General features: G+C 40.1%; 1 protein-coding gene across 3 annotated transcripts in view; it reads right to left on the bottom strand.

Moving 5' to 3' along the window:
- The window catches only part of DGKA (diacylglycerol kinase alpha), a 340,054-nt gene that overhangs the window by 146,916 nt on the left and 171,401 nt on the right, over positions 1-21,737 (bottom strand). For all 3 annotated transcript variants that reach the window (XM_073613952.1, XM_073613953.1, XM_073613954.1), the window contains exon 4: positions 8,658-8,789. The gene's annotated coding sequence lies outside the window, so the exon portion shown is untranslated. The remainder of the gene's footprint in view (positions 1-8,657; positions 8,790-21,737) is intronic.

The following is a 21,737-nucleotide window of genomic DNA, read 5'->3' as shown; positions in this document are numbered from 1 at the left end:
TACCTATAGCCTCATCATTCGAACTGGAGCACAGAATAGAACACAGCACAGAATTTTGCTATTAGAGTCTGCAGCTCAGTCAGGAACCAGTGTGAAAAACCCGATGATCCTGGCTGAAACAGATTATAGAAAACCCAGATTAACTCAAAATTAAGTAGGCTTCCTGACTTAGCAAAGTTGCAGTGTTTTCTGGATAAATTTAACAGCTCACTGACTGCTTGTATTTGCTTTTATTGATTTCTCTTTTTTTTTTTTAAATAACACTGCCAAAATGATGCAACATTTTACAGAGTACACTTTACCCACTTAAGGACCGAGCCTCTTTTTGAGATTTGTTGTTTACAAGTTAAAATCATATTTTTTGCTAGAAAATTACTTAGAACCCCCAAACATTATATATATATATATATATATATATATATATATATATATATATTTATTTATTTTCTAACACCCTAGAGAATAAAATGGTGGTCATTGCAATACTTTCTGTCACTCCGTATTTGCGTATTACAAGCGCACTTTTTTTTTTGGAAAAAATACACTGTTTTGACTTAAAAAATAAGACGTTGGTAAAGTTAGCCCAGTTTTTTTTTTTTATATCATGAAAGATAATGTTACGTTGAGTAAACTGATACCCAACATGACACGCTTCAAAATTTCACCCGCTTATGGAATGGCATCCATAGGCGACGTTTCTACAGGTTACATGTTTAGAGTGAGTGGAGGTCTAGTGCTAGAATTATTGCTCTCGCTCATGGCGATACCTCACATGTGTGGTTTGAACACCGTTTTCATATGCGGACGTGACTTACGCTCGGCGAGATGGGGCGCTTTACATTTTGTTTTTTCTTATTTGTTACTTTTTATTTTTACACTGCCCTTTTAAAAAAAAATGCTTGGGTCACTTTTATTCCTATTACAAGGAATGTAAACATCCCCTGTAATAGAAAAATGCATAACAGGACCTCTTAAATATGAAATCTGGGGTTAAAAAGACCTTACATCTCATATTTACACTACATCTCTGTCCCTCAGCGGCTTCTCCTTTGACCCGCTGTTGACTCACTGACAGTTCTATTCACTTTAATGGGTCGGCAGGTGATGCGGCAGTGACACAACAAGGTGAGGGACGTGCCGGAAGCAGGTGAGTGGATGCCCGCTAACAGGCGATGTCATGATGGACCTGAAATGACAGGTATACTGCAGTTATATGGCAGGATGGTTTGGCTGGGCAAATAACCATAGCTGTACGTCGCTCCTTTAAGACGTGACAGCAGGCGCGCTGCCCTGGAGACGATGCGTGTGCCCGGCAGGTGCGATTACTGACGTGCACCCGCGGTCGCTCATGACATAGCGAGAACTGGAATCTGTGTGTGTAAACACACAAATCCCGGTTCTCTCAGCAGAGGGGAGACAGATCGTGTGTTCATACCAAGTATGAACACCAATCTCTTTCCTCCCCTAGTCAGTCCCATCCCCCTACAGTTAGAACACACCTAGAGAACACAGTTAACCCCTTGATCGCCCACTAGCGTTAACCCCTTCCCTGCCAATGTCATTTATACAGTAATCAATAGCTATTTTTACCTCTGATCGCTGTAAAAATGTCAATAGTCCCAAAATAGTGTCAAAAGTGTCCGATCTGACCGCCGCAAAATCGCAGTCCCGATAAAAAACGCAGATCGCCGCCATTACTAGTTAAAAAAAAATAATAATAATAAAAATGACATAAATCTATCCCCAATCAATATACGCTTATTGCGATTTTTTTACCAAAAATATGTAAAAGAATACATATCGGCCTAAACTGAGGAAAAAATTTGTTTTAAAAAAAAATTGGGGATATTTATTATAGCAAAAACTACAAAATTTTGTGTTTTTTTTCAAAAATGTTGCTTTTTTTTTGTTTATAGCGCAAAAAATAAAAAACGCAGAGGTGATCAAATACCACCAAAAGAAAGCTCTATTTGTGGGGAAAAAAGGGCATACATTTTGTTTGGGTACAACGTCGCACGACCGCGCAATTGTCAGTTAAAACGACGCAGTGCCGAATCGCAAAAAACGGCCTGGTCAGGAAGGGGGCAAATCCTTCAGGGGCTGAAGTGGTTAAATTGAAGCACTTATTTTTGCTGGTAGTTAGAATCTTTAATATTTGCAAACAAAATGAAGGTTTCCTATTTAGAATAATTAATTAAAATATTAAGTTGCGCTGATATATTAAAATGATCTCATATAGTTCTCTCATATGGTTAAAAAATCTCATATTAAAATGATATGTTGAAAGCCGTTCTCAATTATAGATAGTATGCTTTATAATTGGGCCGAAGATTGATCTATTCACAAAGATCTCCCAAATTTCCTATGTATTCTGAGGGCTTCCAGATGGATGTTCTCAGGTATTGTAAATATGTGAAATAAACAGAAAGGACATCTTTGCGCAGTAAGCAATTATTTTTAAATAGTAACACTTCACTGGATGCACTCACATAAGCCTGGATAATCAATGCCTGGATGAAGAAAAAACAATCAGCCACTTGGGGCGCAGTGAGTCCTCACACCGCTTGTGACAAGCTGCTGACTGGCCTCAATACTTCACGTCACTGACTCCTCCTACGCGTTGCGTCACCCGACACGTGAAAAAGTCGCAATGATGTCCTTTCTGTTTATTTCACATATTTGCAATACCTGAGAACATCCATCTGGAAGCCCTCAGAATACATAGAAAATTTAGGAGATCTTTGAATAAATCAATCTTCAGCCCAATTATAAAGCATACTATCTATAATTGAGAACGGCTTTCAACATATAATTTTAATATGAGATTTTTTAACCATATGAGAGAACTATATGAGATCATTTTTATTAATATCAGATGATATGTTTAGAAATTTTATTTATCTATATGTGTACATACCCAATATTATAGGTGGATGTTTGTAATTTATTCTGTGGAGCACAAGATCACAGTTTATTGGTATAGGGTTTCTGACCTGACCAGACCCTTATTTGATTTATTTGATTTATTCCTATCTATATTTTTTAATGTGGAGGGATTGTTTTATTTATTAATTGTGCACGTTTTGACTGGTAGGTTAATATCAGTGCAGCTTAATATTTTAATCAATTACTTGGTATAGGTGTCTGAGCACTTTTTAAAGTTTGCAGCTTTTATTATTTGTTTTTTCCCAGTCACATTCTAGATATATTTCACAGGATTTAGTTTCACAATATCCATTTCAGCGCTTTAGTAATTTTTTGTATTTCCTATTTAGAATAGTAACTTGGCAGGTTAGTAAAACAGTGATATCAGAACTGATTCAATCATACAGTTTGTAGTGTACATAGATTTGCAAAACAATGGGATAAAGGAATATTCCTGAAGTTTGATTTATCAAAGCATTTTTTGCATCAATGCAGTGTATGTTATCTCAGCTTGCAGAGCTTGGCTTTATTGAATGAGTTTACAAAAAATGTGAATATTGCCAAATATACAGCCTCATGCTACATAACTAAGCTCCAGTTCATGCTGAATAAACTAAATAATTAATGTATCTTAAATAGAAAACTATCTTTAGATAGATTTTTACTCCAAAAGAAGTTTATTAAAGTAAATTGGATAACAATAAAAAAAAAATCAGATTTAAATTAAAAAAATCAGATGTAAAAAAAAAAAAAAAAAAAAATTGGATTTTATCCACCCTGCAATAAGGGTAGACAGGTAACACTTATCTGGTGTGAAATTTTGTTGAAGAGTGTATCATTCACATCTCCAAGAGCATACACTCTAGCAATCCACTCCAGATCCTAATAACACTGATACCACAAGGGTATTGGAAGCAATCACTATCTGCTGAACTATACCTGTAACCCACATGGAAAACGTGAAGATTGATTAAAACAAATGTGAAGAATATCTTTTTCGCTTTTAGAATAAAATGCAAATGCTGAGATGCAGTGTTTCTGAGGCTATAATAGTTTAATAAAATAATAACTAAATAATAAAGCTTATTCTGCTAGCAATGGAACACATTCAAGCTCCGCTCAAGTGTTTGCTGTCTTGTATCATCAGTCAACCAGAGAAAAAAGATTCTGCAATCTGCATTTTGGTGTCTTCCCATGAGGATAAGAGGGTAGACAGAGCTGCTTCTTTTTTTAAAACCGCTCATCTTTTGGGGTTGCACAATTCTAACACCCAACTACCCCAGAGGGTCCTTCAAGGAATTGTTATTGCTAAATGTCAACTTAAAGTCAGGATGCGGTTTCATCAATAAAAAAGCAGCTGTTTTTCTTTAGTTCCTGTGGAATTTCAAAATGATGCACAATACAACATGCTGCACTCTCATAGGTTGAGCACTATGACTAGGGATGAGCTTCGAGTTTGAGCTGAACTCATGTTCGACTCGAACATCGGCTGTTCGCCAGTTGGCCAAACAGCAAACAATTTGGGGTGTTCGCGGCAAATTCGAATGCTGCGGAACACCCTTTAAAAGTCTATGGGAGAAATCAAAAGTGCTAATTTTAAAGGCTTATATATATGGTATTGTCATAAAAAGTGTTTGGGGACCTGGGTCCTGCCCCAGGGGACATGGATCAATGCAAAAAAAAGTTTTTTCGGGAGCAGTGATTTTAATAATGCTTAAAGTGAAACAATAAAAGTGTAATATCCCTTTAAATTTCGTACCTGGGGGGGTGCCGTTTAAAACCCCCTTACCATTTCACACAGGGGGGAGGGCTGGGATCTGGGGGTCCCCTTGTTAAAGGGGGCTTCCAGATTCCGATAAGCCCCCCGCCCGCAGACCCCCACAACCACCGGCCGAGGGTTGTGGGGATGAGGTCCTTGTCCTCATCAACATGGGGACAAGGTGTTTTGGGGGGCTACCTCAAAGCACCCTCCCAATGTTGAGGTTATGTGGCCTGGTATGGTTCAGGAGGGGGGGCGCTCTCTCGCCCCCCCCCTCTTTTCCTGCGGCCTGCCAGGTTGCATGCTCGGATAAGGGTCTGGTATGGATTTTTAGGGGGACTTTTTTTTCCTTTGAAATGTAATTTTGCTGTCAGACTGTTCTAAACACAGGAAACATGCGCCCCTTTACAGGCATACTATAGACACCCCCCCAGGTACGAAATTTAAAGGGATATTACACTTTTATTGTTTCACTTTAAGCATTATTAAAATCACTGCTCCCGAAAAAACGGCCGTTTTAAAAAACTTTTTTTTGCATTGATCCATGTCCCCTGGGGAAGGACCCAGGTCCCCAAACACTTTTTATGACAATAACTTGCATATAAGCCTTTAAAATTAGCCCTTTTGATTATTCATGTTCGTGTCCCATAGACTTTAACAGTGTTCGCGTGTTCAAACGAATTTTTTGCCTGTTTGCAAGTTCTGGTGTGAACCGAACAGGGGGGGGTGTTCGGCTCATCCCTAAGTATGACAAAGACTGAGCTTTTTTCTTTACATTGGCCAGCATACACTAGACTGAAATATACAACTATCATCAAGGAAGAAATCCAGAAAGAATACCGCATAACAAGATTAACCCTGACTTTATATCATTTTGTGTTATTTTACTCTGAACTATTCTGCTTTTCAATGTTTAAAACCTGGAAGGTTTTCCTCTTAAAGTAGAACTAAAGGTCTAAACAAGTGTCAAATCAAGTTACTATGTAATGCACAAGTCTGAAAGTAAATACAAATCTTTCTTTTTTGCCATTACTTTATATTGCACCAGAATCTTGACTGCCTGCCAGCCTTCTGATGTAAACAAACAGCAGGTAAAACCAAGATACATCAGTGTTTACACAAATACAGGGGTGTACAGCCATTCACTTTTATGGCCAACCCTACCTGCGGCACCTGGGGCATCAGAAAGCCACGTCCAGCTGGTAGTTATCCTATACAACAGCTGTACTTTGGTAGGGCGGTATTATTAGGGAAAGCAAAAGAAAGCAAAAGAAATCTGCAGTACTATACACACAACAAGCATACATCATTCTGTAAGGTATTGAAGAGTCAATGAAAAAATATCTTTGCGTCTCCATTTTTTATCCTTACTATATGAGCTGTCTTTTGTTAAAGCGATAATTTTTCATTTCAGTACATTTTTCATGTAATGATACTAACAGATTTGCAAAGCATTTAGACCACAGGACAAGTAAAAGTGTTCTTTGAGGCCTGAAAGAATCTCCAGGCTCTATTTATTACAACAGACTAGTTAAAAAAAATATCAGCATGGGCATCCGAGACTGGAATAACTGGAGCCCAGATATAAAAGTGAGAAATATATATGGGACAATTGGATTTTGAAAATTTCGGGTTGTTATGGAAACAAGGATTGGTGATACATTTTCAGTGGAGACACCTTTTTCCCATGATAACTTTTACAGGAGTGAATTTCCCTTCCTTGGGGTAGATTTTATCTCAGTTCCTGTTGTCTCCCTCCGTTTGTAAGTAGGAGTGGTTTGTAAGTCACATGTTTGTAACCGGGGGGACCGCCTGTATTCAGACCTAAAGTAGTTGTAAATCTCAGTCAGGAAATCTAAGCAAACTACATATATCTGCAATGTTTATTTGTCTCTTTCCAAAGCTCTAAGTTTTGTTTCTCTCTGGTGCTTTGTTCCTCTGTTGAGAGCTCAAAACAGGGATTGTCTATTCAGTCTCTCCGCCCCCTCCTCTTTGCTCCTGACAGATGAAGAAAGATTTTTAAAACATTCTGCACTTTTGAAGGGGTGTAGAAAGGACAAGACTGCAGGTAAACATGTAAATCCTATGTAGGAGGATTTGCTTAATCTCTGTGTATCATCTGAGGCTGTTCACTCCACTGGGTATATGTGAAGATTTACAACCACTTTAAAGATATGAGCAACTTGATATATACTTTTCCAAACTCAACCAAGGACACTCTGAACAACAATGGCAAACCTCCAGTATTAGGAATATAGTGTTAAAGACACGTTCTCACAGTACCTCCCATAAAACTCTGGGGCCTGTTATGCCTTAACCTGTTATTAATTTAAGTAAAACGTACAAGTGATTCTTAAGCCCCATACACACTATCAGATTTTCTGCTGATTTTTGTCTTCAAATTTACCAAAACCATGTAGTGCAAGGGCCTGCTTGATTGCATACAAATTGAAACTCCTAAGGTTTGACCTGATATTATATGGTTTTGGTAAATCTGAAGGACAAAATCAGCAGAAAATCTGATAGTGTGTATGGAGCTTTATGAGTCTTGTGTTTGTGTCATAGGTGCAGGTCCCATGACTACAATGTCCTGGCAGGCCTTGCACTTGCATTATGATGAGGTCTCATCTACATTCTTCTCTAAAGCCTTGACAGCAATCAAGTACCGAGCATGTATGGAAAAATACCACATTTACATAGGAAATAGAAGTGTGTTCTTTATAAGGGGTTACTATTAACTACAGTACCTCTACTACCTATTCGCCCACACAGACTGCATGAGAAACTGAAAAAGTATGGCTTGTAACTGGTGGGAAGGACTGGAGCAGTGGCACTTGCACAAACATAGTAGACCAGAATAGGACAATTAAATCAGGCTGATAATAGGTCCAGCAAGAGTTGGTATAAATATTAATACAAAAAGGGCAGGTAGAGTGGAACTTTTCATTGGAAATGGAACTTTATAAAAAAGTTTTGCTCCACTTTCAGAAAATACTCTACAGCAGCCTTTCTCAACTAGGGTTCCTCCAGAGGTCACTAGGGGTTGCTTAAGATGTGGTTGATTGACCCTCCCCATCTAATGGTGCCTGCAAAGCTCCAGATCCAACACCACTTGGCAGAGTCAATGGCATGATCTGTAAGTGGGGCATTAATCCCATGAAACCCCAATGAACTAGCAGGGGTTCCCTGAGACCTGAAAATTAGTTCAAGGTTCCTCAAGGATAAAAAAAATAAAAGAAACACACACAATCGAGGAATAATAAATCCAGTTTAATCCATAAGCAATACAGTATCCTTGTAGATAGGAACCCAATATATAAGTGAGCTGCAGCTGGAAGGAAGGAACACTGGAGCAGAGGCTAAAAATGTGCAGACTGAGTTTGTGTGGAGTGGACTTAAAGCGGAGCTCCACCCAAAAGGAGAAGTCCTGCTTTAAGCACTAGTTTTGACAGGTACCCGTTCCCACTTCCACGGATCGCTTCCCGCCCTGCAGTCTTATGGTACACGTCACAGGTCCCAGGAGACTGCCGGAGAATTCAGTAGGCGCAGTGCACACCCTGCTGTGAAGCTGCAAGCTGTCACAGCCAGTTGCCCACAGTTGAAATGCCGGCGCTGGAGAGAGGAGAGGGAGAGAAGTGACGGTTCGGGTGACCACATCATTGGCTGCTGGGACAGGTGAGTGTGTGTTTATTAAAAGTCAGCAGCTACACCTTTTGTAGCTTCTGACTTTTAATAAACAGAAAAAAACACTGGAGCTCCACTTTAATGAATGAAGGGGGGAGTTAGGAGTTAGCAGAGAGCAGAGGGACAGGAAATTTGTGTGAGCTGCTGCTGAAAAGAGTGGAGAGACGGGTCAGACTGATAGCAATGAGGAAGGAGTGTGAGTGCGTTGGTTAGAGGGAAAGGGGCAGAGAGGAGAGGGATATTATGATACCAATTTTTAACCAACCTCCTTTTAAAACTGTGTACTTACTTGTGACAGCAGTCCTTTAGATAATGCTAATCAAGGTAAGAGTACAACCTTCTTCTGAAGCTTGGCCACTTCTTCCACCAAGTACCAATTGTAATTTGGGGTGAAGGTCTTATTCACATGAGGCCAGTTGACCTGGTAAGAAATAACATACAAAAGTATGAAGTAATGACCTTGTAAAAAGTTTCCTACACACAGCAGACATCCTGTCCAACCTGTAGACCAGCCACATAGCATCAGCTCTTTCCTATTCAGCATACTTTGTTCAGGTAATTATCTGCTTAACCTAAACTGATAAAAGGTTTTCATAGTTGCTTTTCAGGTCTAGTACAGCTGCACCAGAAAGAGCTACAAACCATACAAGAGGCCAGGATGGATTTATTGATTCAGTAAATGACCACAGAATGGACAAAAAACAACCAACGCACTTCAGGGGTCCATAGATCTCCCCCTTCTTCGGGGCTTGAATATAATGGAATGGTTTAGAGACTCAGAAGTGGTTTCTGACCAGGGACCAGGCTTTGATTGCTTACTGTGTGAAAAGTCATATATGATGAGGATCGGTGAATCAATTAATCAGAAATGAACTGTGATCAATGAATTGTTCATTGACCAATATTTATCCTCTCAAGTCTTGTCCTTGTGGCCATCAGTCACCAGGACACAAAGATAAGAAAGAGCTACCTAATGGGGACAGCGAAACAAAAAAATAAATAAATATGTTTACGTTCGTATATCACTTTAATATAAAGATAGACATCAAGTAATCATATTAGTTTTAAATTGATTGGATAACAATGCATTTTTAACTTTTATATAAATGCCTATATTTCAGCCTTAAAACAAGTAAAAAGGCGCAAAGCAGGTATACCTCACATAACAGATCCCAAATAGTCCAATGGCAGGGTAGGTGACTGTAGGTGTATATAGACATATACACAAGAGGAAGTCTATCAGGGCTGCCACCAATAAAAGACCAGAAGCAGGGTCCAATAGGCTGAGGAAGATAAAAACAAGGAAGAGGGGCGCCTCTGAGTATAAATCAATAATCATTTATTACAACAAACAATATCCACTCACATGGAAGACTGTAGTATTGCGTTCCGGTGCATCTCTGAATAGAGGAGAGGTTGGAGGACCACAAGTCTCAGCGAGTCCGTGCAGTGCTGGTCACACATCAAGTCCTGGCAGGGATGGATGGTGATGGCAGAACACGGTGGAAGTTCCCTCGGGTCTCCAGATGGCACTTCAGAATGGGTAGTAAGTTAAATAACAAAGACCAACGGTCTGTGGGTTCCAGGGAGGGGGTGGGGGGACGTCAAGGCCGATCGCCGGGCGCGCTGCCGTCTAAGGCTCGTACGGCTCGTACGGCCGTCACCATCTCTCTCCACGGAGCCGTACGAGCCTTAGACGGCAGCGCGCCCGGCGATCGGCCTTGACGTCCCCCCACCCCCTCCCTGGAACCCACAGACCGTTGGTCTTTGTTATTTAACTTACTACCCATTCTGAAGTGCCATCTGGAGACCCGAGGGAACTTCCACCGTGTTCTGCCATCACCATCCATCCCTGCCAGGACTTGATGTGTGACCAGCACTGCACGGACTCGCTGAGACTTGTGGTCCTCCAACCTCTCCTCTATTCAGAGATGCACCGGAACGCAATACTACAGTCTTCCATGTGAGTGGATATTGTTTGTTGTAATAAATGATTATTGATTTATACTCAGAGGCGCCCCTCTTCCTTGTTTTTATATTTCAGCCTTAAAGGGTATGTAAGCCTAAAAATAAAAAATTATATAGTAGTTTATCCTGCACTCATGTATTGCTGGATTGATCTACAATATCAATCTTTATATTAAGTTATTATAAGCTATTAAGTTAATATTATTTTACCTTGGATGAAACTAAAGCCAAGAATAGAATAAATAGAGCAACAGTCTTTCCTATTACAGAAAAATGAAATAAGCAGTAGCTGCTCTTAGTCTGACCAATCAGCTTAGTGATATCTTAAGCTTCTGGACTACCTCCTAAACTTGGGAAAACACAGGAAGCTGCTGTCATCAGTTTTTGTAGCATTTAACCCGTTCACTAACTACCTGGTTAGGAGGGCTATAAGACCACTAAAATTCATAAGATCTGCAGGTTTGGTCCTCTCTGAACCGAAGGCTGGGTTCACACTGATGCTGTCGCAGGTCCCAGCAGGGGGTCCGGTGTGTCCCTGTACATTGATTCATGTGCGAATCAGGTCCGAATCTTTGCCTAAATTCGCACCTGAAATGAAGCCAAAGAGGCACAGGACCCTTTTCCGCTGCGTACCGCGGTTGCCCCGGGGCTGTGAACCCAGCCTAAGAGTGAGATACAAAACTGCTATTTCTGTAACCTGGTATCTGTTTTCAGTTAAGTAAAGGTTATTTTTCATTACTACGGCTTTCACACAGGCAGACTGATTGGGTCTGTCTGTCAGTTTTTCAGTCGGACCCGACTGGACCATCCATTGCCCTCTATGGAGCGGCACAAGTCCATTGACACCCTCCGACACCCAATCCTGTCCACTAAAAACAGATGGATGGGGATCAATTCCCCATTTGTCTGGCGGATTGGATCAGATGGCAGTCGGGTGTAAATGGACAGGCGGTTCCTTTACATCTGACAGCCCATAGAGGAGAGTGGGCTGTGTCTGTGTCCATTCTGCATAAGTGGAGTGGACATGGATCAGCCACTGCTCAGCGGGGAACAGCAGACAGATTTTCCGCTGAGCAGGCGGACTTCAACTGAGCCCACCCCATGTGGGGCAGCCCTAATTGTGTGTTACTTCACTGGTACTATGTCAAGAGACCTAAATTGCATATATAATCAGTTTTCTTGGGGACACCGTAAATGAACTTAAAATAAGCAGTGGCACGTCCGTCATAAACAAGATGCTTTGTGCCCATACCAATTTACATTACAGGGGGTCCCCTAGTTACAAACATCCGACTTACAAACGACTCCTACTTACAAACGGAGGGAGACAACAGGAAGTGAGAGGAAATCTACCCCTAGGAAGGGAAATTCACTCCTGTAAGAGCTATTATGGGGAAAAGGTACCTCCACTGATGCTTTATCACCAAGGCTTGTTTCCACAACAACCCAAAATTTTCAAAATCCAATTGTCATTGGGACAGAAAGTGAGGTGAAATCTTCTTAACAGGGGCATAGACAGCAAAACAAATGTTATAGGGGTGTTAACCCTTCCCTATGCTATCCAAAAAGCTTAAAAATAGTTTTTTTGGCTGGAGCTACACTTAAAAAATGTACCTGTTCCGACTTACAAACAGATTCAACTTAAGAACAAACCTACAGTCCCTAACTTGTTTGTAACCTGGGGACCCCCTGTATTTCCTTTTTTAGCTACCTGGGCTTCCAGCAAGGAGAAACAGTTGCATTTTTAAGCACATGGGGCTCAGATGGGGAGGTATGGTGCATCAAATTCTTGACACAAGGTAAACTATGGACTCTAAGTTACTAAATAGCTATGGGGAATTTCCATCAGACCACTGGAGTCATGCACAATTGCTAGGTTTCTTCTGCAAACATCTTTCTAACATAAGATCGGTAGCATCTTTGACCCCTTTAGAGTTGTGTACTAACTATTTGAGGCTGAACGTTGGTCTCTCACCCAGAAGGACAAACATGGCCAATTTTATAAATTATGGACTACTTGGATTCATGAGGTAAAACAAAATTACCCTTCCTAACTCGCAGATCTTTAATCAATACACTCTAATACAGTGGCAGCATATATGTCGGTAAATGATTTGTTGTAAATGTAAAAGACATTTATGTGCTTTTTTTAACCTTCCTTAACTCAGATTATTGTGTGCTACAAACTGTGCCATGTGAGCCATTTCATGTAATTAGCTTGGTTCAGTAATCTCTTCTCTCCTGTAGTTCTCCCTCTCTCTTCCACTTTTTGTCCCTTTTCCCAGTTTCTTCCCTTCCCCAACTTTCCCCTCATGTCCATCTCTATTCCCCCCCAGCTGTTGGATTTCTGATCCGTAACATGTTTTATCATATGACTATTTGACTTGTGGAACTATGTGTTGTGCTTTATTACACTGCTTCTGCAAACATATAATAAAGATTGCATAAAAAGATTAGCAGCGAGATGCAATTGTAGATCTCTTTAGGATCTGATCAATAAATTGAGAGAGCCAGCATTTGATCAGCCCAGTGCCGAACTAAACTCTATGGTAGGCCCTAGGCAGTCAAAACCTTTGGGCCCCCCTTGTAGACTTCTGGAGGTTTCTTGTGTGTATGCTCTAGTGGGATAATAGAAAGATAGAAAGAAGAAGCTGAAAGAAGATGAACTTGTTTTGTATATTGCCTTGCATATGTGCACCTTCCTCCTACGGCTCCCATTGTCGCTAAATATATGCACAGATTTTTTTTTGTGTGCGTCTATATACTGTGTGTATACATTTTATATATATATATATATATATATATATATATATATATATATATATATATATATATATATATATATATATATATACACACACACACACACATATATATATATATATACATATACACATATATACATACACACATACATACACACACACACATACAGTACCTTGAAAAAGTATTCATATCCCTTGAAATTTTCCACATTTTGTTATGTTACAACCAAAAACGTAAATGTATTTTATTGGGATTTTATGTGATAGACCAACACATAGTGGCACATAATTGTGAAGTGGAAGGAAACTGATAAATGGTTTTGCAAATTTTTTTACAAATACATATCTAAAAAGTGTGGCGTGCATTTGTATTCAGTCAATACTTTGTAGAACCACCTTTCACTGCAATTACAGCTGCACGTCTTTTTGGGTATGTCTACACCACCTTTGCACATCAAGAGAGTGACATTTTTTGCCCATCCTTCTTTGCAAAACAGCTCAAGCTCTGTCAGATTGGATGTAGAGCATCTGTGAACAGCAATTTTCAAGTCTTGCCACAGATTTTCAGTTGGATTTAGGTCTGGATTTTGACTGGGTCATTCTAACACATAATAATGCTTTGATCTAAACCATTCCATTGTAGTTCTGGCTGTATGTTTAGGGTTGTTGTCCTGCTGGAAGGTGAACCTCTGCCCCAGTCTCAGGTCTTTTGCAGACTCAAACAGGTTTTCTTCCAAGATTGCCCTATATTTAACTCCATTCATCTTCCCATCAACTCCGATCAGCTTCCCTGTCCTTGCTGAAAAAGAGCATTCCCATAAAATTATGCTGCCACCACCATGTTTCACGATGGAGATGGTGCGTTCAGGGTGATGTGCAATGTTAGTTTTCTGCCACACATAACGTTTTGCTTTTAGGTCAAAAAGTTTAATTTTGGTCTCATCTGACTAGAGCATCTTCTTCCACATGCTGTGTCCTCCACATGGCTTCTCACAAACTGCAAACGGGACTTCTTATGGTTTCTTTGAACAATGGCTTTCTTCTTGCCACTCTTCCATAAAGACCAGATTTGTGGAGTGCACCACTAATAGTTGTCCTGCGGCCAGCTTCTCCAACCTGAGCTGTGGATCTCTGCAGCTACTCCAGAGTTACCATGGGCCTCTTGGCTGCTTCTCTGAATAATGCTCTCCTTGCCTGGCCTGTCAGTTTAGGTGGACGGCCATGTCTTGGTAGGTTTGCAGTTGTGCCATACTCTTTCCATTTTCGGATGATGGATTGCACAGTGCTCAATGAGATGTTCAAAGCTTGGGATATTTTTTATAACCTAACCCTGCTTAAAACATCTACACAACTTTATCCCTGACCTGTCTGGTGTGTTCCTTGGCCTTCATGATGCCGTTTGTTCACTAAGGTTCTCTAACCAACCTCTGAGGGCTTCACAGAAAAGCTGTATTTATACGGAGATTAAATTACACACAGGCGGACTCTATTTACTAATCAGGCGACTTCTGAAGGAAATTGGTTCCACTAGATTTCAGTTAGGGCTATCAGAGTAAAGGGGGCTGAATACAAATGCACGCCACACTTTTCAGATATTTATTTGTAAAAAAAATTGGAAAACTATTTATCATTTTCCTTTCATTTCACAATTATGTGCCACTTTGTGCTGGTCTATCACATAAAATCTTAATAAAATACATTTATGTTTTTGGTTGTAATATGAGAAAATGTGGAAAATTTCAAGGGGCATGAATACTTTTTCAAGGCACTGTGTTTGTGTGTGTATATATATATATATATATATACATACACACACACACACACACACACAGTGGGGCAAAAAAGTATTTAGTCAGCCACCGATTGTGCAAGTTCTCCCACTTAAAAAGATGAGAGAGGCCTGTAATTGTCATCATAGGTATACCTCAACTATGAGAGACAAAATGTGGAAACAAATCCAGACAATCACATTGTCTGATTTTTGAAAGAATTTATTTGCAAATCACGGTGGAAAATAAGTATTAGGTCACCTTCAAACAAGCAAGATTTCTGGCTCTCACAGACCTGTATCTTCTTCTTTAAGAGGCTCCTCTGTCCTCCACTCATTACCTGTATTAATGGCACCTGTTTGAACTTGTTATCAGTATAAAAGACTCCTGTCCACAACCTCAAACAGTCACACTCCAAACTCCACTATGGTGAAGACCAAAGAGCTGTCGAAGGACACCAGAAACAAAATTGTAGACCTGCACCAGGCTGGGAAGACTGAATCTGCAATAGGCAAGCAGCTTGGTGTGAAAAAATTAACTGTGGGATCAATAATTAGAAAATGGAAGACATACAAGACCACTGATAATCTCCCTTGATCTGGGGCTCCAGGCAAGATGGGGTCAAAATGATCACAAGAACGATGAGCAAAAATCTCAGAACCACACGGGGGGACCTAGTGAATGACCTGCAGAGAGCTGGGACCAACGTAACAAAGGCTACCATCAGTAACACACTACGCTGCCAGGGACTCAGATCCTGCAGTGTCAGACGTGTCCCCCTGCTTAAGCCAGTACATGTCCGGGCCTGTCTGAGGTTTGCTAGAGAGCATTTGGATGATCCAGAAGAGGATAGGGAGAATGCCATATGGTCAGATGAAACCAAAGTAGAACTGTTTGGTAGAAATACAACTCATTGTGCTTGGAGGAGAGAGAATGCTGAGTTGCAACCAAAGAACACCATACCTACTGTGAAGCATGGGGGTGGCAACATCATGCTTTGGGGCTGTTTCTTTGCAAAGGGAACAGGACGACTGATCCCTGTACATTAAAGAATGTATGGGGCAATGTATTTTGAGATTTTGAGCACAAATCTGCTCCCATCAGCAAGGGCATTGAAGATGAAACGTGGCTGGGTCTTTCAGCATGACAATGATCCCAAACACACCGCCCGGGCAACGAAGGAGTGGCTTTGTACGCGGTATTTCAAGGTCCTGGAGTGGCCTAGCCAGTCTCCAGATCTCAACCCCATAGAAAACCTTTGGAGGGAGTTGAAAGTCCGTGTTGCCCAGCGACAGCCCCAAAACATCACTGCTCTAGAGGAGATCTGCATGGAGTAATGGGCCAACATACCAGCAACAGTGTGTGACAACCTTGTATAAACTTACAGAAAATGTTTGACCTCTGTCATTGTCAAGAAAGAATATATAACAAAGTATTGAGATGAACTTTTGATATTGACCAAATACTTATTTTCCACCATAATTTGCAAATAAATACTTTCAAAAATCAGACATTGTGATTGTCTGGATTTGTTTCCACATTTTGTCTCTCATAGTTGAGGTATACCTATGATGACAATTACAGGCCTCTCTCATCTTTTTAAGTGGGAGAACTTGCACAATTGGTGGCTGACTAAATACTTTTTTGCTCCACTGTGTATGTGTATATATATATATATATATATATATATATATATATATATATATATATATATATATATATATATATATATTAGGGCTGTGGAAATTAAAGATTAATTCCTCGATTAATCGTTAAATTTTTTGATCGGTAGGCTGCCTGCCCTGGCGGCGCTTTGGGCCAAGCTGTGGCTGCAGCACAGCGCAGCGCTCCACTCCCTCCTCCTCCCCCCCCACTATATGTCATACACAGTCTGCGGGCATCTCCCGCTGTGTGTCTCGGAGCTGAGTGTGAAAACTTTGGCCGCGCTGTGAGAAAAGTCCCTCCCTCCTCCTAGATCAGCTCGTGTGATAGACGCAGTGTTCTGTCTATTACACAAGTTGATCTAGGAGGAGGGCGGGACTTTTCTCACAGTGCGGCCAAAGTTTTCACACTCTGCTCTGAGACACACAGTGGGAGATGCCCGCAGACTGTGTAATCCAGGCACAGGCACTGACTACAGTGAGGCTGCGATTATGGGCATGTTGAGACTGCATTATGGGCACGGTGAGACAGCATTATGGGCACGGTGAGACAGCATTATGGGCACGGTAAGACAGCATTATGGGCACGGTGAGGCTGCGATTATAGGCACGGCGAGGCTGCGATTATGGGCATGGTGAGGCTGCCATTATAGGCTCGGAGAGGCAACGATTATGGGCACGGTGAGGCTGTGATTATGGGCACGGTGAGACAGCATTATGGGCACGGAGAGACAGCATTATAGGCACGGTAAGGCTGCGATTATAGGCACAGCGAGGCTGCGATTATGGGCACGGTGAGACAGCATTATGGGCACGTGAAGCTGCGATTATGGGCACGGTGAGACTGCATTATGGGCACGGTAAGGCTGCGATTATGGGCACGGTGAGGCTGCGATTATGGGTGCGGTAAGGCTGAGATTATGGGAACGGTGAGGCTGAGTTTATGACACGTGTGACGTCTTAGCCATGCCCCACTATGTCCGGCTTTGGCCGTTGCCATAACAACGGTGCTAAATCAGCTAAAAGTAGTTGGATCTGTATGTGCGTTATAATTAATCGAAATTAGTCGATGAATCGATTAAAGAAAAATTTGATTAATCGAACACGACAATTTTAATAAGCAACAGCCCTAATTTTATATATATATATATATATATATATATATATATATATATATATTATATACACACACATATACAGACTCACAAAGACAGAAGGAATCTATAATAAATCTGGTATATTTACAGCTACCACACCTGATACACATCACAATATAGTGTTTAGTAAAAAAAAAAATATTTAATGATAATTTACTAAAAATAGCAGAGTGCATAATTCCATTTAAAACATAACCCCATCAATTACAGGCCATGTAATCCAGTTGAACACAGATATGCTTTAATTAGTTAATTTTTCTATTTTAATTAGCATGCATCCTGCAAAGTCAGTTTGGTGGAAATTAGTAGAATAAGATGGGATCATCAAACGTACAGAAGCTTCTATTATAACCTTGAATATTTATTGGCAATAAAACTGACAACACTCATGTCTGTGCAGGCTCATAATCTGGAAAAATTTAAGAGCACATGAAAGCCAACAGGGCTGTGTACTTTTACAGTTACATATGTGTATCAAAGGGGCTGTGACAAGCTGAATACACAAGGTTACATTTTTATTATGTCTCTAAACGAATATTTGTATAATGCCTAAAGTGCATGAGGTGGATAGAGAGGCGTTCCACCTGAAACCATAAAAAAAAAAATTTATTTCACCTTTCTTCTAATATGATATATTTTAATAGTGTGTTAAGAGATAAAATATTCATAAATGTATAATGTACTTGCAGCATACCTATGCATTATGACACAAATTTGGATGCATGGAAAACATCATCTTACTGAATAGTACTTGCTCAGATATACACCGTGCATTTACACACCTTATTTTAAAAAACATGTTGCATGTCCTTTTTTTTTTAATTATTTTATATGGCAACATGTCGAGAGATCCAGTGAAATCAATGAACGTGCATGAAAATGCATATTGATGTGCACAATAATGCACATGCATAGCTGTTAATTGGCCCTTAGTTCTCTTTATGCACTTTAATCTCTGCAGCTTCCACATACAACCCTCCTCCATTCCTGGTTGTGTTAAAATGTATCATTGCATACTTCAAAGCTATCAGGATGTGAAGCCAGTTAGTGACAGGTGGGGAGATGTCTGATAGCTACAGCTATATAAATAATATCTATTCTAGCCAACCTTTTAGCAGAGTCAATGTCTGCTGACCTTCTGGAACCTGCTACTTTCCTGTAAATCGGTCATTAGCCTATAGTGTACATTTACAGAACGCATGCTAGGGTGTTCACCTATAGCAACCTATCTTCCATACTGCTATGATAATATTAGGCAATTTGCATACGAGATTAAATTATGAAATAGCTGCTAGAAAGACACTAGAGATTATATGGTTTTATTGTAGTTGCCAAAGGCAGGTAATCCAAATCAATTTATGAGCAATGTTTTTGCCTGTTGCTAGAAGAAAGAATCAGAATAGGCACCAATGGAACTCATAGCTTACATAGGGTTTGATTTACTACAATTGTATATATAGAAGAATACCGCGCTCAAGTCTCAAAGTACTAAAAAGTTGCTAGCACCACAAAAGGACAAATATAATTGTGTTAAAGATCATATGGTGAAAGTGCAGCGCTAATAAAGTGACAACGAGGACATATGGGGACCTTCTCTGATGTAAAGTAGTGTTGCAGAAAAGTCCCAATGTTTATAGAGATGATACTCCAATGATAACGGCTGGCAATCCCAATATTCATGAATAGGTCACCACCATGAAGGATATCCACCACCTTTTAGAATTGGATATGCTTACCAAAGCTCATGGACAAGTCAGCCTACGCTGTTGGGTCAAACAGGCAGGGGCGAATATACATCAGTAGATGTATGCTTCCATGACCACTCTCCAAATGACAAACTTTAGGGAGACTTTAAGGGACCACCAACTCCACCATCAAGCACGGATCTTTTCCTCTTAGTGGCTCACAAGTAATATTTCATCCAAAATAGAAACAGAACACCTCCACATATGGTAAAATTGTAATGTGGAGGATTTATTTAAAAAGTCAGAACACTTACATTGAGATGATAGAAAAGTGCTTATTAGTAGTATCACACAGCAAACAGCACAACGGACGCAATGGCCTGAACAGGACTCGACCCAACGCATTTCGTTTACTTAGACATCAACTGGGGTGGGAGTCTGAAGTGGTCATCCTGTCTAAATTGGCCCAAGAAAGTATGTACAGACTGGATATGCACATGTGTTATCACATTTTTGTCCCAATCTGTGCAAATAGGGAGGGTTGCGATAGTCCTGGCGAACTACCTCATAAAAAATTTGCCAAGAAAATCCTACGTGAATGGTGCTCAGTGAACTGACCTATAGGATCGCTGACCATCGAATATGACTGAATAGGCATCACAGACAGGAAAATTTGAGTTGGAAAGAATAGTGAATACATTCCAAATGCAGCATTTCATAGTTTGGTATAAAACTATAAAAAAAACATTGAACGTGACATATTTCTTTGTTTAAAGTGGAATTCCAGCTCCCTCCTAACTAGCCTTAAAACGGTCTTAACACTTATGCTAACAAACCTGTGTAAGAAAGATGTAGATACTTATCTATTTTCAGGCCACTTCGGTCCAGTCACATGATCTCCCCTGTGTCAGCCAGCAGCGGCTGCGGAAGAGAGGAGAGAGCTCTCTGACAATGGCTAGCAAAGCCTGGAGCAGTGACGTCACTCATAGGCTTCAATGATCCATGGATTTTCAGCGCTCCCTCCTCTCCCCTGCAGCTGCGCTACCTGCCACAGGCGAGCCAGATCACGTGACTAGACCGGATGGCCTGAAATAGGTAATTATATACTGTTATATATATTGTTTGATGCTCATTTTTCAGACTCCTATGATGTATCAGCTATGGTTGTTGGCGTTACCCAAGTATCCCTCTCAGTGTGAAACATCAGGCCTTTTGAGTTCTTGTGAAAATCTAACTTCTGACATATGAAAATAGTATAACATTCTGTGGTCTCTGAAGATGTGATACCAATATTTGCACTGATATAGAACATACCTAGTCTGTTGCAGATATATTTACTATGTGAAAAAACATGTTTCTAAAACTTTTTTTTTTATTATTTTTTTTTTTTTTACAAAAACTCCTGCATTTTTTGATTCCACCTGGCTTTGGGAAAAAAAAAGCTCTTCTTCAATAAAAACATATTTTTGCCCCTAACTGTGCATCCCCTTCTGGGATATGATGCCATTCCCCATTCTCTAATCACTGATTTGGAATATCCCCCTTAATTGCCAGCAGGCACACTTTTGCTAGTACCCTTTAATTACCAGAAAGTCTCCAGTAGGCATATTTGTTCTCACAGAAACTGAAAATATCACAGCCAATATATTTGGCCTGGGCATTTTATTCCCATCTTTCCAGACAATTCATCCAACTCCCAAGTCCCACTCTCAATTATCTTCATAGGAATGAATCTATTCAATTATTTCTAAGATACTTCGGCTTCGCCTCCAAGTGCTAGAAGATCAATAAATAGATGATGGGAAGTAATACAAGAGAGAACAGGGGAGGACAGAGGAAAGGAGCACAAGACAAAAAATAAGAAAGAAAGAAGACATTTATGTTGTGTAGATTTCTAAGTAGCTGTGGCATCACATCAGTTTCCTGGACTAAAAGTACAAAGAAATAATAAGGGCATTAGTCTCCCATTTCCTCTTCAGCTTCCAACTTCCTTATTAGCACATCTCATAATGGACTGCTACCAACACTAATCCAATGCACTGGATGTCTGCCTCTGTATCACGCAGCTGGATGGTCAATTCTGTATAATACATGCAAGAGCTATTACTTTTCTGAAATTACATTATTACACAGTAAGCATTTTTCTAGCTGTCCAATTACGCTGTCACCAGTTGTATTTCCATTTGCTTAGTCTGTGCATGTTCATTTTATTTTATTCGTATCAATAACAAATGCAGCCATTTCCAGCATACTGAAAATCATTCTTAAAGTACTGTCTAGCATAATATATTTATGATTTTTAGACTAAAACCCCTGTCAGTTTTTTTTTTTTTGTGCAATCTGTCCATCCAATAGATTTCCGTT

The sequence above is a fragment of the Aquarana catesbeiana genome, linkage group LG02, assembly GCF_042186555.1.
Source record: "Aquarana catesbeiana isolate 2022-GZ linkage group LG02, ASM4218655v1, whole genome shotgun sequence".
Classification (NCBI taxonomy): Eukaryota; Metazoa; Chordata; class Amphibia; order Anura; family Ranidae; genus Aquarana; species Aquarana catesbeiana.
The sequence above is the reverse complement of the archived record's forward strand: the minus strand, read 5'-3'. Positions and strand labels throughout refer to the sequence as shown.